This window comes from Camelus ferus, chromosome 12 (assembly GCF_009834535.1).
Source record: "Camelus ferus isolate YT-003-E chromosome 12, BCGSAC_Cfer_1.0, whole genome shotgun sequence".
Taxonomy (NCBI): domain Eukaryota; kingdom Metazoa; phylum Chordata; class Mammalia; order Artiodactyla; family Camelidae; genus Camelus; species Camelus ferus.
In genome coordinates, this window is record NC_045707.1 from 35,412,076 (window position 1) to 35,429,088 (window position 17,013).

The 17,013-nt window shown below is 37.8% G+C and overlaps 2 long non-coding RNA genes across 6 annotated transcripts in view; one reads left to right on the forward strand and one right to left on the reverse strand.

Annotated features, from left to right (window-relative positions):
* LOC116667670 overlaps window positions 1-17,013 on the forward strand; it is a 191,677-nt gene that overhangs the window by 101,587 nt on the left and 73,077 nt on the right. The window lies entirely within an intron of this gene.
* The window catches only part of LOC116667671, a 36,082-nt gene continuing 34,647 nt past the window's right edge, over window positions 15,579-17,013 (reverse strand). Inside the window, exon 3 of the long non-coding RNA XR_004324636.1 lies at window positions 15,579-15,919. This is a non-coding gene — a long non-coding RNA (uncharacterized LOC116667671). The remainder of the gene's footprint in view (window positions 15,920-17,013) is intronic.

Genomic DNA, 17,013 nt, shown 5'->3' on the forward strand with positions numbered 1-17,013 from the left:
AACACCCAGCAGAAAAGAATAATTAGCAAATAAATTAATTAAGGTCCTATTGACACTCTTCTTGGCACCCCCGATCACATCTTCATTGTAAATAAGCTTTGGTGCCTACAATGAAGTCATTAGCTCTTCCTATGTAAATAATAATGCCCTTGACTTTAAACTGATACAATACAAGAGAACAAATTAATCCACCCTTTCTGATCTAGCCAGGATATAGAAAACAAAGAGCATTATTGTCTTACTTAACCTAGAAAGTTCAACACAGCTGTATATATTTCCAAATCCATTAATTTCCAGGTTTACCTTCCCTCCTGCGGACATTAGCCAGAATGCTATCTTTAGTTATAACACATACACACACACATACTACAGTAATTAAAGAAACCACCCATTTCCTTCCTCCTAAGTTCCAGGAAGCCATGTTATTTCTGTGGACCAATTTCTATTTGCCAACTGGTCTTCAGAGCTTTTAAAAGAAAATGTACTAGAAGCTACTCTCCAAATGACAGCCAAGAACACATGTCCTAGTGTCTCCTCCCTTCAGAGAGAGCAAAAAGCAAAAAAATGTGTGTGTCTGTATGTAAGACATACACACTGCGAATCTTATTAAAAACCTGAAAGATTTAAAGCCCCACAGACACCTGAAAGGAAATGTTTGAAGGAGCTTCTAGTCTCTAAAGTTAGCTAGATCCTTTGCATCATCCCCCTCTTATTTTGTCTCCTGTAATTATCCCTTTTAACTTAATGCTGGTTATTTTTATCTCTCTTCCCATCTTCCATCATACCACAATTGGTAAAAAAAAAAAAAAAAAAAAAAAGGATTCTGTTCACATGTATTCTCTCTTCATTTTAACTTCAATGTGTTCCCCTCCTCCATTTACCCCAGGGGAGGGGGTGGCTTCTTCTATCATTTTCCTTCTTCAGTCTAAACAGCATGAATTACCAATATAATATCCAACAAACAACTTCTTAACTATTTCCCACTCCTCAACCCTTGGTCTTATTATAATACCAGATAGATGTATCTCAAGCAAGAGTCACATATAGATCACTCTATCATGAGACAGGAGGTATAAGGTCCTTATTTTCTTCTGATTTGGATCCAAGGCAGATATCTTATGTTAACCAAAAGGGAGTCGAGGCGAGATAGAGCCCCAGAGCAATTCACTGCCTCTCTGTTCTTGTCCCTCACAGATACCTCCCAGAAGGCCAGATTGTTTTGTTAGAGAGGCTCCAAGCTGCTTAAAACCCCAAACAGGATAAAAGCTTTAGCAAGGTTTATGTAACTGACACTTATTTTTCTCATTATGACCAACACAAAAAATAATCTCCCCTTCCTGCTTCTCAGATGATGCCCTTCACTTCCTGTCCAGGTCAGATTCCTGCACTGGAGGTCCACCCAGGGCGCCACTTCCTGCCGCCTTAGAGCGCTTTCCATTTCCTCTGTCCTTCATGCCAATTTTCCCCTTGGGCTCATGTGCTCCTTAGCCTGTCACATCATTTGTTTACCTCTTGCTTGCTTTTTGCTCTTTCTGAATTTATCTCCTAGACCTGGTGTTCTCTCCTGGTACTTTGCCCACTCATCAGCCTTACCCTTCCTTAAAACCAGCTCTCACGGAAGTCATTCAGTAGCTAACTAAGGCCAGAACTTTCTAATAACCTATTGACTCTGGTTTGCTCTATTAGCTTAGTAGTGCAAATCAGAGACCATCTGCAGAATTCTGTCTTTTAAAGACCTAGAACTTCACACTTAAATAGGAATATTTTATATCTCAATTGTGCTGCGTATCAATTATGAACCATGCCTTTTTTTGTTTTCTTTTGTGTTTCTTTTTTATACTGAGCAAGATTGCACCTACCAGCTACCACCCCTGACCCCTCAGGTTAAATTAGTTCCTCTAGTCATTCTTTCTCATAATACCCTGTACTTTTTATTGTTGTATTTATGGCATGTGTAAAAAACTTTGTCTAACTATCTGTTTAGTAGTTTTTTCCCAGCAACCTGTAAACTTTATGTGAGCAGGGAAAAACCAGGTGGTTCCTTCTCAAGCTGTCCTCTTTTCTTTCTCTTCTGCCTTCCTCACTTTTTGTTGCTAGAACAGAGGGCTCAGCACATATTAGATGATCAAGAAGTACATACACTGAATGCACAACAAAAAAAAAAGAAAAAGGAAATGGTAATTATGGAAGGTGATGGATATGTTAATTTAGCTTAATTGTGGTGAATATTTTTTGTGTATACATGTATCAAATCAGTAAGTTATATATGTTAAATATATGTACTTTTCAATTTCCAATCATGCCTCAAGAAAGCTGAAAAAAAAAATACATACTGAACAGAGGAATGAATGAATGACACCTTCTCCCTTTTCCCATTCCCACTCTTCTCCTTTCAATGCCACACCTAATTCTTGCCTCCAACCATGGTGGCAAGATGGCGCTAGTAGGACCAGAGAAGCATATGCCCAGTCCCTGGTTCATTGTGTGGATAACACCTCTGAGAGCCTTCCTAGAACAGCATTCAGGGCACAGTTATGGTGCTAAGACTATCTAATTGCAACAATGCATCCTTAATATTTTCCATGAAATAATAATCTCCCTCTATAAATGCTTTCTGTCTCTTTGTCACTCTATCATATAACCTGACATCTTTGGGCTCCAAGGTGACAGATTTTGACATACATATAGGAAATTCTTCTTCAAATGTGAATAGAAGTTGGCAAAAGATTGCTTTTCCCACTACTATGAAAAAGCCACTAATGTGGGGTGAGTTGCACAATAATAAATTATTCAGGTCATAAATCTGGAGAAATTAGTCCATCATGATCAATACAAGCAAATTGGTGTGTAGGATTCAATTTTCATAATATAATTAGTTTTTAAATATTCAAATTAAGAAGACTAAAATCATCATGAAAATTATTGTCTCTTGTTTCTAATAGAATATTGCATTTTGGTCTTTATACTAATAAATCTAAATTATGTTCTTTTTTCACTTAGGTAAAAATTTCTTTTTAAAAAAATTAAATCATGTCTTATTGGTATTACTAAAGCCATAGCTGTTGAAAAAGATTTGAAGAATGATGAAAAGTCAGCTAAGGCCATTTGCTGATGAATTTGAGCTGTCTTACTATATGAGAAAAAATTTTTTTCAATAATTATATTGTAAGTTGGCAGTTTTGAGAACTGTCTCCTCTAAACCACAAAGAACTTTTCTTAAACTGATACATTTTCCAATTAGAAACTCCAGATTATCTTTCTACTCCTATGTCCAACAAAAGCTTTGTCATTTCCCTACACTTATTTTTTGTGTTTTGCACTTGCCAAGATAATACATTGCCTCCCATTTTCAAATTCTTCTGAGCTTGGAGAAGTGGTGTTTACACAGCTCATTAAAAGTATATATTCAATCTATAATAACTTTAAATGGAGCATAATCTACAGAAATAGCAAATCACTAGGTTGTATACCTGAAACTACTATAACATTGTAATCAACTATACTTCAATTTTTTTTTTTAAAGTATATACTCAGTGAATCCTTGACATTTTAATGTAGAGTTTCTCAACCTGGGCACTGTTGACATTTGGACCATATAATTCTTTGTTGTGTTTGTGACCTATGCATTATAGGATGTTTAGCATCATCCTTGGTCTCTACCCACTCTACCCATTGATCTCTAGCACCTTTCAGCTGTGACAACCTAAAATGTCTCCAGACGTTGCCAAATGTCCCGTGGGTAGCAAAATTGCCCCTGGTTGAGAACCATTGTTTTAATGTATTGTTTCCTTTGAAATAAGAAGATATTATTGTCAATATTTTAATTATCTTTTATTTTTTATCAATAATACTAACAACCATTCATTGAACACATACTACGTGCCAAGTAAGCACTTCATAGTTAGTGATAGTAATTAAATCCTCACCATAGAACTATGAGGTAGGTATTATTGTCCCCATTTTACAGAGAAAACTGAGGATTAAAAAGGTTAAATAATTCGTAATGATACAGTTAGGGGACAATCTCATGTCCAGCTGACACTAGAGCCCATTCTCTTAACCACTGTACCCAGCCAGGTCAAGATCTGTAGTCAGAATTCCCAAGTTCAGATCCTAGCTACACCACTTGTGGTCTTGGGAAAATCATGTAACATTCCTAAACCACAATTTCCCATACTTAAATTGATATCAATTATAATTTATATCTCACAGGGCTGGAAGGATTTAACGAACTAGCATGTATAATCAGCTCAGCAGTTATAAGTTATTATATAAATAAAAGTACAGTAATCTGATATACTTTTACTTCAGCTAATCAGTTAGAAAAGGGAAGACAATTTGAACAACATTCCTAAAGAACCAAAAATATTCATGTCTACCATTATAAAACCTTACCTCTCTGCTTTGCAAGAATGACAAATTTTAAAGATCTACATTGTTAAATTATAGAATATTTTATAATAATACTTAACTCCCACTTTTGTCTCTTTGAGTTCCTCTTCTTATAGAACAGATGTAATAAAAATAATTTCTGGAATAGATCTCTGACCACTCAATGTCATGTTAATTTCCTTCAGTGGCTTTTTACAAAACCATCATTTCAAATAGTTCCTCCCTTTTCTACCCTTATTAAGCACATTGGCAGCAGATAAGTATTCACTTTGCTTTTTCAGACATGGGGTATAGTTGTGTGTGCATTTTTCCCTTTGAAACTTGTTTTTCTCTCATGATAGATGAAATCTTGTATGAAATGTTAAAATAAAAATAAATTTTCATTAGTTTTAAACATGTGGTGCAAATGTGCCCAAAGCCCAAAGACCATCTCAGGGAACCAACGTCAGCATTCCAATGGTCCAACCAATCTCTACCTGATATGGCAGCAAGTTCCTAAGATTCCTTTGGAGACGGAAGAGCCATGGGCTCCCTGAATAGGCCAGGTATCTCTACCCCAGATTCATTTCTGTAATAGAGCATCAAAAATGCTAGCTCCATGGGGGACATGAATTGTATTTTGTTCATTGCAACCAGCATCTTGGATAGTATCTGGCATCTAAAATGTGCTCTCAAGTTGGTTTCAATCTTAGACCTACCAATTATAAGCTTTGATTTTAGGCAGCTGACTTAACCTCTCCAATCCTCAGTTACCTCATCTGTAAACTGGAATAATTAGTACCTACTCAAAAGGATATCACAAATAGTACTTTAAATACTACAGTTAAAGCATCAGTGTTATTCCAGGCACAATAAGCACTCAATATTTATTTTAAATTAGTTGCCTGTGTCATTGCCTCTGCCTAAAATCTCATCTCCCCATCCTTCTCTTTATTTCCTGGTAGTTCCTCTTTTAGGGTCTAAGCTCAAACATGCTCTCCCACTCTGCTGCATTCAAATCCAGTCCAAGGGTATTTTCCCCAAATTAGTTGCTCTCACAATCCATTTTAGTGAAGGTTCTTTAGGAAGCTGATGATACTGATCCACAAAATGAGACAACTCTTTCACACTGTAACCCCTGGTTTCAGTCATCTCCTTAGAACAAAAGATCCTTCTGTCAACCTTATCACTTAGGAAATTCCAAGGGTTTTAGGAGCTCTGTGCCAAGAAGCAGGGACCAAAAACCAAATGTCTTTCTTTTTTACTACAGTGACTTAATAAATTATTGCATCAGTTGAGGATGCTTTTGACTGCAAGTAAGAACTTGCTTAATAGTGGTTTTAAGAGGAGAAGTTTAATTTCTTCACAAGCAAGAAATCTGGAGACCTTGTTTCGCTAGTGTAGGTTTAGTAGAGTGCAGGCAGAGCTTTGGGGAAGGGCTATAATTCTCTTAGGCTCTTACTCAGTGCTGAGAGGGCTGCAGCAGCTCAACATCAGATCCTCACCCGCCATGTCTCAGGGGCAGGAAACAGGCTGCAGAGGGAGCAGATCCTTTCTACTTTCTTTCTTATCAGGAGGAAAATATTTCTCAGAATTGCCCTGTATTTATTCATTCATTTGTTCACTCACTCAACAAATATTTATTTAGTGGCTGTTACATGTTATGTACTTTTCTAGGCACATAAGATACATTAATGAACAAAATAAAGACCCCTGTCTTCATAAAGTATACATTCCTGGGACAGAGAGACAACAAACATAATAAAAAAGTTAGTTAAATAGAATGTTAGAAATTAATAAGTGCTGTGGATTAAAAAAATTAGAGCAGAGGAAGAGAGACTGGTAATATATTTAAACGAAGGCCTCATGAGAAGGGAACATTTGAGCTAAGTCTTGAAAGAGTCAGGGAGCTATGTAGGGGGAAAGCATTTGAGACAGAGGGAACAGCCAGTACTAAGGCAAACAGCCCTGGGATATTCATGGACCAGCAAGGAGGCCAGTACAGGTGGAGCAGAGTGAACCAGGGAGACAGCTGTGAGAGAGAGGCTCAGAGAGGCTCAGAGAGGTATTGGAGGGTCTTGATCTTGTAGGCCAATGCAAATGATGCAACTGACAAGGGCTTAATTTCCAGAATATACAAACAGCTCATACAACTCAATAACAAAGAAAAACAAACTACTCAATCCAAAAATGGGCAAAAGACCTAAACAAGCAATTCTTCAATGAAGACACACAAATGGCCAATAGGCACATGAAAAAAATGCTCAATATCGCTAATTATCAGAGAAATGAAAATCAAAACTACAATGAGGTATCACCTCACACCAATCAGAATGGCCATCATTAAAAAGTCCACAAACGATAAATGCTGGAGAGGCTGTGGAGAAAAGGGAATCCTCCTATGCTGTTGGTGGGAATGTAGTTTGGTGCAGCCATTATGGAAAATAGTATGGAGATTCCTTTAAAAACTGAAAATAGACTTACCATATGATACAGCAATCCCACTCCTGAGCATATATCTGAAGAAAGCTCTGCCATTTGAAAATATACATGCACCCTAATATTCATAGCAGTACTATTTATAATAGCCAAGCTGTGAAAGCAACCTAAATGTCCATTGACAGATGATTGGATAAAGAAGTTGTGGTGGTGTATGTATGTATACACACACATACACACATATATAGGAATACTGAGTATATAGGAATACTACTCAGCCATAAAAAAGAATAAAAGAATAAAATGATGCCATTTGCAGCAATGTGGACAGACCTGGAGATTGTCGTACTAAGTGAAGTAAGGCAGAAAAAGAAAGAAAAATACCATATGATATCACTTATATATGGAATCTAAAAAAAAATGACACAAATTAACTTATTCACAAAGCAGAAACAGATTCACTGACATAGAAAACAAACTTATGGTTACCAGGAGGGAAAGCGGAAGAGGTGGAGGGATAAATTGGGAGTTCAGGATTAGCAGATTCTAACCACTATATATAAAATAGTTAAGCAACAGTGTCATACTGTATAGCACAGGGAACTGTATTCAATACCTTGCAATAGCCTATTTTAAAAAAGAATATGAAAAGGAATATATATATATATATGTATATATATTATATATATATATATACACACATACACACACACACACACACGTAACTGAATCACTATGCTATATACCAGAAATTAACACAACATTGTAAATCAACTATACTTCAATAAAACATTGAAAATTTTTAAAAATTAAAAAAAATAAAATCTCACTGGAAAAATCCACCACCACTAAAGCAAATGAAGCAGTGCATTTTGTGGAGAAATTAACTTTTTTCCCCTTTTCCTGATTATCTGGGTAACTTTTTCTCTTGCTTCAGATTCCAATTTCGTTGCTTTGTCTGTGGAAACCTTAGACTTGCTGCTACAATACAAGGTTCTTTTGTAAGTTGACTAGCACCCTAGAGCAGTGTAGAAAGTGATTGAGAGCATGTTACACCGGTATCAGATTGCCTGGCTGCCTCTCCTAGCTTACACAGTTTGTGCCTTAATTGTTCTTATCTGGAAAATGGGAATGATAACAATATCAGTACCTAATTAGGTTTGTGGTAATACATAAAAATCACAGAAAACAATAGTAGACCCATAGCGTGTACATATTTATTAACTAGCTGGTATTTAGTTAGCTGCTGCTAAGTAATTTGCCAGGTGACCTAGAGATTTGCTATCTTTGACCTGGCTACTGTGGCAAAACTTCTAATCTGCAAGCATAAAATCATCAGTTCCCTTAACAGTGAATTCTGGGAGCTTGGTAGGCTCTGCTTTCCAGCAGCCTCTATAGATGAATTACTCTGCAGTCCTCATAACTCTAGGGACATGCTCATCACATTTTTTTAAGATGATGGGAATTGATTTTTATCGTTAATTTTTGCTTACAAATAATTCATCTGTTATGAGAAAATAACAAGCTCCAGAGGGAAAATGCAGACACCAGTCTGTTCCGTACTGCCTTGAGCCAAAGGATAAGAATTATTTACCACCAATAAGCTTAATGAGAAACAACCTGCAAATTATAATCTCATGTTAGACTATAAATTGAGGTCTAATTCTACCCACATAGTGTGCTTCTAAAATTCAATTAAATACCATCTCCTAAGCCTGTCGTATTAGTTGGGACTCTTTCTGATGCAAGTGACTGAAACCCAGCTAAAACTAACTTAGAAAAAAATGATGCAGGGGTCGAGGTTGGGGGTGGGGATTTATTGGCTCTTGCAACTTGGAAGTCAAGAGCATTTTGGCTTTAGGTGTAGCTGGATCAGGCTCAAGTCTCATCAACAGTTCTCTCTCCAGGCTCTGCTTCTGTCTGTTGCACTGGCTTCATTCTCTCTAAGTGAAAATCCATCTCTTATCAAAATGAGGGGTAAAAAGGAAAAAACATGTTGAGAAGCCCAAAGCAATGGCTACTACAGTAGATAATATACTGATTTACACATGATTGTTAATAAGAAATGAATTAAATTGAGGCCTACTCCCTTAAGAAATGCAAATTCTACCCATTATTCAGAGTCCAGGAAAATGTCCACCTCTGCCATGAAGCCCTCTCTGATAACCTCAACCCCTAGTGATTGCTACTTTATCAAAACTCTGAAGTATACATTGTCTCTATGGTTTATTTTGCAAAATAGCATGCGTTGCTTTGCATTATTAACCTTATATGTATAAACATATGGACATGTACATTTTATACCTCCAACACAATTCTTTTTTACAATCACAATTCTTTGTTCTTATTATAAAAGTTACAAATACTTCAAGTTACATATGGCAAATTGAACATTCATATTTATGGTAGATTTCTCCCAGTCTCCCCTGCTCTCTGCCCAAGTGATGGTAAAGCGATTTTTATTTAAGGCATAAATACACAAGGACAAAGAGGATGCAAAAGTAACAAAATAATGGAAGCTGGAAAGTTGGTGATAATTGACTTAGCAAATCCAAGAAACTGAAAAAGCTCTGGGACAAGCCCAGAAGTAAGCTGGTCAGTGCCATAGAACCCCAGAAAGACTTAGTAATGAGAGGTTCCAGTCTGAAAGTGGAAGTTCAGGGGGCCTGAAAACAGAAGATTTGGTTGAATGTCAATATAAAAGCACTTTGTCCCCCAGCCAGAACTTTATCCAGAGGAGCAGGGCAACTGCACTTCCCCAACCTAGCAGAAAAACAAGTGGGAGGTTTCTTACCACTTCAGGACTCCTGTCATCTGAGGTGGTGCTCTCTGGCCTTGGAGGGTTCTGTGTTGACTGTTCCTATGATAGAGTGCTTTTGTGGGATCCTCAGAGGTACCCCCATTGGAACCTTCTGAATAATCCCCTAGACATGTGCAATGCCTCTCTTCTGACCTCTGATTCCTCTCCTTGGCCTCTGACCATCCAGAGTCACACCTCCTCTACCAGAGTCCCAGCTCTCATCTGGCCACCTTCTCAGGCATGATTCAAAAATAGCTCCAGGCTGTTTTGCTCCTATGAGTCCCATGTCTGGTCAATGAGAAACACCTGCTCTTGCCAGTCATCGTGGATGAATGTATAGCTTATTCCCCATGAAGACCTGTCTCTTGCTGCTCTGACAGCAGGCAGATAGCTCCAGCCCCAGGCTCTTGTCCTCAGTATTCTCAGCACAGAACCAGTGACTATCCCTTTGCTCTCAAATCCCATGGGATTTCTGTTTTTCTCTTGAACGGTTCTGTTGAAGCCTTCTTTTTTTTCTTAACATTTTTTATTGATTTATAATCATTTTACAATGTTGTGTCAAATTCCAGTGTTCAGCACAATTTTTCAGTTATTCATGGACATATACACACTCATTGTCACATTTTTTCTCTGTGAGTTATCATAACATTTTGTGTATATTTCCCTGTGCTATACAGTGTAGTCTATTCTACAATTTTGAAATCCCAGTCTATCCCTTCCCACCCTCCACCCCCCTGGTAACCACAAGTCTGTATTCTCTGTCTGTGAGTCTATTTCTGTCCTTTATTTACGCTTTGTTTTTGTTTTTGTTTTTTTAGATTCCACATATGAGCAATCTCATATGGTATTTTTCTTTCTCTTTCTGGCTTACTTCACTTAGAATGACATTCTCCAGGAGCATCCATGTTGCTGCAAATGGCATTATGTTGTCGGTTTTTATGGCTGAGTAGTATTCCATTGTATAAATATACCACACCTTCTTTATCCAGTCACCTGTTGATGGACATTTAGGCTGTTTCCATGTTTTGGCTATTGTAAATAATGCTGCTATGAACATTGGGGTGCAGGTGTCATCCTGAAGTAGATTTCCTTCTGGATACAAGCCCAGGAGTGGGATTCCTGGGTCATATGGTAAGTCTATTCCTAGTCTTTTGAGGAATCTCCACACTGTTTTCCATAGTGGCTGCACCAAACTGCATTCCCACCAGCAGTGTAGGAGGGTTCCCCTTTCTCCACAGCCTCTCCAGCATTTGTCATTTGTGGATTTTTGAATGACGTCCATTCTGACTGGTATGAGGTGATACCTCATTGTAGTTTTGATTTGCATTTATCTGATAATTAGTGATATTGAGCATTTTTTCATGTGCTTTTTGATCATTTGTATGTCTTCCTTGGAGAATTGCTTGTTTAGGTCTTCTGCCCATTTTTGGATTGGGTTGTTTATTTTTTTCTTATTGAGTCGTATGAGCTGCTTATATATTCTGGAGATCAAGCCTTTGTCGGTTTCACTTGCAAAAATTTTCTCCCATTCCGTAGGTTTTCTTCTTGTTTTATTTCTGGTTTCCTTTGCTGTGCAGAAGCTTGTAAGTTTCATTAGGTCCCATTTGTTTATTCTTGCTTTTATTTCTTCTAGGAGAAAATTTTTTAAATGTATGTCAGATAATGTTTTGCCTATGTTTTCCTCTAGGAGGTTTATTGTATCTTGTCTTATGTTTAAGTCTTTAATCCATTTTGAGTTGATTTTTGTATATGGTGTAAGGGAGTGTTCTAGCTTCATTGTTTTACATGCCGCTGTCCAGTTTTCCCAACACCATTTGCTGAAGAGACTGTCTTTATTCCAATGTATATTCTTGCCTCCTTTGTCAAAGATGAGTTGACCAAAAGTTTGTGAGTTCATTTCTGGGCTCTCTATTCTGTTCCATTGGTCTATATGTCTGTTTTGGTACCAATACCATGCTGTCTTGATGACTGTAGCTCTATAGTATTGTCTGAAGTCTGGGAGAGTTATTCCTCCAGCCTCTTTCTTTCTCTTCAGTAATGCTTTGGCAATTCTAGGTCTTTGATGGTTCCATATGAATTTTATTATGATTTTTTCTAGTTCTGTGAAATATGTCCTGGGTACTGTTGAAGCCTTCTTGTTTGACTTTCATAGCAAGGGAGTCCTCCATTCCCTTCCTGTTGGCTGGTGGAGAAACCACACAGCACACGTTGTCAATGCTCTTGGAAGAAATCACCTCTCTCCCTCTGGCTCTGCTACTCTCTGATATCTTGAAGTAGATAATGAGTTCACAAAATCAGCTTTAAAGCATCTTTTTTGCAAGCCCAGCCTATGTGGTCTAGCATCCCACTTTGAAATATGCTAGTACTTGGCATCTACTTTTTCCAACTCAAACTTTGGGTTACTGTTAGCAATTGAGGCATAAAAAGAGTTCCATTTTTACAAATAACAATGATGCATTTTGACAAGTGCTATAATAGAAATCCCTTACACTGAGAAGAACCACTCCTTTTCCTGGAGTAATTGGAAAGCATCTCACAGAAGAGGTGATATTTGAACTGCTTTCCAGGTATAAGTTATGTTATATGCAAAGTGTGAAGATAGAAGTAAAGTGTGCTCTGTGAGAGTACAATGAGGTGAGAACATAGGGTACATGCTGGGTAATGGTGGAAGATGAATTTCAAAAGCCAGATTATAGAGGTCTCTGTGCTATGCTAGAGCATTTGGCCTTCTTCTGAGTACAAAAGGGAGCTACTAAAGGGGGTATGGTAAGGGAGAGGTCTGACCAGTCCAAATAACCAGGGAGACCTCATGGAGGCTGATGAAAGGAGGAGATACAGGACAGTGGAGCAGGGAGGAAGGGATTACAATGGAGACATGAGGGGTGCTAGCTCTCAGGCCTCCTTCTTGGTTGTTTGTACTTATTATTATTTTGACTTCTAGAGCATTATACTTGTGGAGACAACTTATGGTTTTGCTTAATTTTCCACTGAGGTCATACTTTATTTTTAGAAATGCATTTTATGCAAAATATATATAAAAGAAGTTCAGAGTAATGGTTCCTAAAACAGGATTGTGTAGCCCCTGAGAAAAAAGAAAACCTTGGGGTTTTTTTTCCTAAGTGGATCATACTTATGAAAAGTCACTCAAGAATTATTTTATAAGTCAAAAAAGGTGGATAAGTCTGCCTCATAGCAACAGCCTTCCAGACAAACAAAATAGATATAATTGCCAACATCTGAATTGCATTGCCTAATATTTTGCTTGCATGTCTTGTTTTTAGATAGATTATTTGGAAATACTCTTATCTCTCATGCTACTCATTTTTCCCAAGCACTACCACGCACATGGACATATTACTTTCATTGAAGTGTGGCACTTGTTGTCTCCTGAAAAGACATAAAAATTTTGAGACAAATAACAGCTAAACGACATAAATCCAGGCTAGGTCATGCAATTTGGTTTCTCTTTGAACAATTACTCAATATGTTTCATACTACAAGGCTACAGGGATCATTTTCTCAACATTATTATCTCACCCTTGTATTTTCTTAATTGAATTCCCTACTGCCTGTAATATCAGTCTTTGCCAAACATTATACTAATCATATTTATGTTTTCAGTGGGATTATGAGATTTTTCTTAATTAAACATGAAGCTAATTTCAATCCTCAAATCTCACTAGAAAACACACAGGTTTCTTGTTAAACAGTTCCTAAATGTTCTTCCTCTTACCAAACGTGATCAGCATCAATCACAACCCATTGGTCACATGACCAAAATACCCCAGGGAGCGTCCCCCAACTCTGCTATCATCTAATAGAAGTTCCTATGACTAGGCTTCAGTGCTGCTTTCTTAACACCCAATTTCACCTGGATTCCTTGAAGGCCAAGCTGTGTCGCCTTCATCTCAGCCTCCCCCTGAGCCCTACATCAGGCCTGGCACACAGTAGGCCTTTAATAAATGTTGATTGGTTTATTGAACTTTGATAGAAGATAACCAAACCTCTTAGAAATCATGTCATAAATGTTTCGAAGCTCTTTTTTTTTTCTTCTAAATTTGCTCATGATCAGCAATTGTAATTGCCTTTATAATAAAAATTAAATCAAGGAAGAATCACTCACAGAAGGAAGAGGCACTCAAGTGATTTAAGGCCATTCCATATCTCTCCCTGGCTCTGTTTGGGTCTTCTACTGAGCAACTATGTCTTTAGCTCTATATAAAGAAAGAGAAAAGGAGAGGAGGAAGATTAGAATTATTGGGTCAGCTTTTCCAAGGAGGAAAGAAGCATTACCATTGGCATAAACTGCAAGAAACATTTCTTGAGCCGACTACCTTGGGTGCAACTACAGGATCAATCAAATGGCTTGGAAAGCTCTGCCTTGGAGAGGACAATCTATGAAGTGCAAAGGGGCATAACTTCTAACTTGCTGACTTGTATTAAAAGAGATCTAAAACTATCTAAATAATCCTCCAATATTCCATTTATAATTTAAGAGCAGAACAAATGGTTGTTCCTCTATGTGTTGAAAATATTTATTTTAATGTGTATATTAGTTTAGGGGGAAATTTATGATAGAGGTGGGTTTAGTTTTATGATTTTACATAATCCATGTATCCTTGGATAATCAATCTGTATTTATTGAAAGGATTTAGGGCATGATTTTACTCTGTTAAATTATTTTAAGGAGTATAGTTGTAGCTTTGCCTTTTTGACATGTTATTGATCATGACTGTATTTTATTTGATACTGAGCCCTTGGTCAGCCTTTAACTACAGCATTGTCTTTAGAGGAAAAATGTTCCATTTTATGAAAGACATGATTTCTAAGAATACACTGTGGCAAAAAAGGGGGGGCTGACTGTAAAAGCTAGGAATATGTATTTATGGCTACACTCAAAGTGATAACGGAAGTGTATTAGGGAGGAAGAGACTGGCTAGCAGATTGTAAGGATAATCAGCAAAGGCATTCCAGAGAAAATGGGCCTCAATCTGTTACTTGAAGGAAAAAAAAATAAGGATGAGAAGATATGCTATAGGTGGTTACAGTTATTGTTATTTAACATCTGCTGAGCAGAAAGTGTTTTATTTCTTAGGCTAAGTCACTCTCCTCTACCTACTGCAGTTACTCACACCAGGGAACAGAATACTCATGGCATAGAGAGTGACTGTATTTGTTTCCTTTATAATGTAACAAATCATTATTGATTGCCTACCATGACCCAGGCACCATCCTGGGTGTTGAGAAATATAAAGACGATTATAACTTGGTCTTTGTTCTCAAAAGGCTTGCAGTCTCATAGAGGAGACAGATAAGTAATTATAGTGCAGTAAGGTAAATGCTATAACAGAGATAGCATTGGAAGACAAAGAAATGGATATTAAATCTACATTTGTGGGCACAAAGAAGGCTCTTCAAGAAAAAGTATGAAAGGATAAAGATGAAGACATTCACAAAGAGGCCTTGCTAGGCCTGCCAAGGGCAGCAACCTCTCCCAAACAGGGCCAGCCTCATGGAGAGAGAAGCATTCTCCCCTGCCACATGGTGAGAGGAGCATTCATCTAAAGACACTGCTCCACAGAGAAGGCTCAAAGTCTCGGTGCTTTTTCCACTAAGGCCCCCACCCCCTCCCTAGCACCTAGCACTGAACATCCCTAGTGGTCCCATTGGTGGCAGACCTGTCCCAGAGTCCCTCCTCTGAAACTAAGTCAGAGGAAACAGTGGGCTTTTTCTAGGACTTAGAGGATGGGGCTTAAATACATGTGATGTTTGGAGAAGTTGCAACATTTTACCCCCCTCATATCTTTGGAAATAATGAGGTAGGATGCAGGTTAGGGCTGCTTCTCAGCATCTCATCAGTGTCCCAGCCACCCATTTCTTTTCTCATTCTCCTTTCTATGACCCTGCCCAAAGAAGCCTTATTTCTACTATTGTTCTTTTAAATCTTTCCATTTGAATACAAAGATCAAGACGTTTCTAGCTTAACCAAAAATTGGATACCTTTGTTTTCTGGCTCCACCTCCCCTAGGGAGCGAGACCTACCTCTAGCTGGCCAAATTAGAGATGGGATGGTGACAGGGTTGGGGGCAAGGGTGCAGAGATCCACAAGATAAATGCAGAATTTTTTTAATCTATTAATATTTCACCCCTCTTGCACAGATGGCTTTGATTATCTATCAGATGAGGTAGTTGCCACTGTCCAGAATTGCAGTTGAAGAAAACTCTTAACATGGTTGAAAACTGAAAATTGAACAAGTAGATCCACACCTGAGATACATCATGGGTTCAACAAGCTTTTTATGGGGTGACCTGGAAGACAGAACACCAGTTGCAATCAGAAAAAAAGGATTCCAAAGCCCAAACTTTATTTATATGTAGTGTATAGATGATTCTATTAATATGCCTTCTAGTATATCTGGTATTGGGAATTTATAAATGCATGTGCTAGTGGTTTGTATATCCATCATATCAATAGTTCCTTGTTTCTGTCATATTATGTATATGCTTATATTATCAGTAATATATGATCTCTTTGATTCCTCTTAGTTAAGCAAACTTCCCTACTTCTAAAGAAATTCGACCTAATTTTTGGCCAATGTCCCTCAGATTTTTTAATGATAAGAAAAGAGTCTTTTTTGTGTGTGCTTTATCACAATGATCCTGTGTAGCAGCCACATGCACAAGCATAAATATTCCCTGGTGGCCTCCCACTTTGGGAGCAGATCTCCAATATATAATAAACCCAGTGCTTATAGTGACTGCTGCCACACAGTCACCAAAACAGCTTTAAAGTGACTGCTCCCTTCTCCTGAGTCCATCTATCTCTCTAAGCTCTAAATGGTATGTTGAAATCCTTCAAAGTTGAGTGCTCGGACCTCTTTCTTATTGATTTATTTATCTATCTAGGTGATCTCAGTTAGCCTCAAACTTCTAACTCAAGCCCCAACCTCTCCTCTGAACACTTCATTCTCATGTCTAGCTGGCTCCTTGAAATCTTTACTTGAAAGTATCTCAAACTTAAAATATACAAAATAGAACTCCTCATTCCCTACCACCAGCTATAAACATGTACACACACGAAACATGCCTCCCATGGTATTTCTCATCTCATTAAAAGGCAACTCCATTCAAGCAGTTTTTACAATTTCTCAAGCTGAAAACCTTGGAATCATCATTGATTCCTCTTTCATATCCAATTTCTACCCAGGATTCAATGATATCCACCATCATCCTGATCCAAGCCATCATCATCCCCTGCCTGGATGATTACAATAGCTGGTTAACTGGCCTCCTCACCTCCACCATTCATTTCCCATAGTCTATTCTCCTCAGAGTAGACAGAGTGAGTTTCTTAACATGTCTAATCAGGCCAGTTCTTTTCTCAAAATAAAATCCCAAGTCCT